Source organism: Taudactylus pleione, unplaced genomic scaffold, assembly GCF_031769625.1.
Source record: "Taudactylus pleione unplaced genomic scaffold, aTauple2 ptg000185l, whole genome shotgun sequence".
In the NCBI taxonomy this organism is placed as follows: Eukaryota; Metazoa; Chordata; class Amphibia; order Anura; family Myobatrachidae; genus Taudactylus; species Taudactylus pleione.
In genome coordinates, this window is record NW_028284587.1 from 3,144,562 (window position 1) to 3,146,644 (window position 2,083).

Consider the following 2,083-nt stretch of genomic DNA (forward strand, 5'->3'; position numbering starts at 1 on the left):
GGCCGTATATGCAAATGATTCCCTCACAAGTTGCGTCCCTTAGTTCGGATCGGTAGTTGACCAACCAAGGGGAGGAAGCGGTCGGAAGACAAAAAAATACGCCTCCTTCTCGTACGCATTGCACGTCATCTCCGAGCATATAAGGATTAATCGAGACCATCGGGAACCATCGGAACTAGTCGTAGAGCTTAAGGTTGACCATACCCTCTCTTAAGCTCTACGATCATGTCAGTGTAAAAACCTCCCATGTCACATGTGCCATGACGCTACTTTGTTAATTATGCACTCCCATAATCCGTATGCACTCCCATAAAACGCCGTTCGCATAATGAGGCACGCCTGCGTTCGGATCTCCACTCCCCCGTTTTCAAGCACCTTCCCCTGTTACCACCCACAAACGCCTCCATCTGTCACTCAAACTACCGACCTGGCTGTGTTCAAGGAGAGAGAAATTTCTGATCGTAGCGGCTAGTTTGCACACGTGCATTGCGAACTTTACGCATGCGCAGTTTAGCGAACATCGGTGGCGTATGACCGTGCGGCCGCAACGACCGACTCTGAATGAGGTCCTCTGTGTGCGAGGAGCGACCATAGCCTAGAATCGGGCTATCGGAGTCGCTCCGGAACCAGCATCCTCTACACCTGCAATGCTCTCCTGTTGTCTCAGATAGTACAGAGGATAATACACCAAACAATAGCTTTCTGCTGAGGGGTTCACTTCTGAGGAGCTTGTGCTTCCTACTGTATCTACAGCCTGCGATTGCTGGACTATGCAGTCCATCCATGGTGGCTTAACCCAGCTTTGATGTATGAGTATTACATCGAATCATAATGCTCCCATAATCCTGCTGATTTCCACCAATCAGAGGTCTGTCTGCTGGCTAAGAACTGGGGTCTGCATTGTATAGTATTCACTAGTATGCACTGTTTTGTGCATTGTCACTTTTTTTTGTGTGGAATAGATGTCAACAGGATGCTTTCTACATTATATGAGGTCACTAGAATGCTCTCTGCATTGTATATTAGTCACTACAATGTTGTCCGTTTTGTTGAGAGGTCACAAGAATGATGTCTGTATTGTATCGAGCTCACTAGAATGTTGTCTGTATTGTATCGAGCTATCTAGGTCACTAGAATTCTATCTGTATTATATACAATGCTCTCTGTATTGTATATATGTCACTAAATACTATTTGTATTATATAGAGGTCCTAAAATGCGCTCTGTATTGTATGGAGGTGTTTGAATGCTCCCTGTATTGTACGATGAGTCACCAAAATGTTTTCTGTATTGTACAGGTGTCACTACAATGCTCTCTGTATTGTATAATACAGTAATATAGTATGTGGTTAAAACAGTTATATAAAAACAGTATTGATAATACTGGGTTTTTTTTTTTTTTTTTTTAAGGAACTGAGCATTCTAATGATACAATATACAATATAGAGAATTCTAAGGCTGAGCCCCGGAGATCGCAGCAAATATTATTTTTTTCCCTTTATTCATCTAGCCATATAGCTATTACTATGAAGCAGCCTTGCCTACCCTCCCGATTTGGCCGGGAGCCTCCCGATTTTCGGGTGCCGCTCGCTGCCCCCCGGAAAGGCAGGCAAGCCTCCCGGAAGCTTGCGACCCTCCTGACCTCCCCCCTGAAACAAACGGAAACTCCCGCAGCGGGGGGCCCGGTGACGCGATTCGCGCAGAATCGAGTCATCGTGGCCCCGCCCCCTGCTTCACAATGCTGAAAATAACAGCATTGTGGAGAGGGGGCGGAGTCACGATGACGCGATCGTGCGTCCCCGCCCCCAGTGTGCCACCAAATGGCCGCCCCCACCCCCGGCTCCGCCCCCAATGGCCGGCCCCCCCCTGCTATTAGCCGACAATCAGCTCCCTCCCGGAAGGCTGGAGCTGATTGTCGGCAAGTATGCTATGAAGTATACTATGAAGTATGCTATGAAGTATGCTATGAAGTATACGTATGCTATGAAGTATGCTATGAAGTTTACGGTAAGTCCTTTTCCCAGTAACGGCAAATGTGTAGGTACATTTCTTTTTCATATATACTGTTTTTTAGGATCTGAAT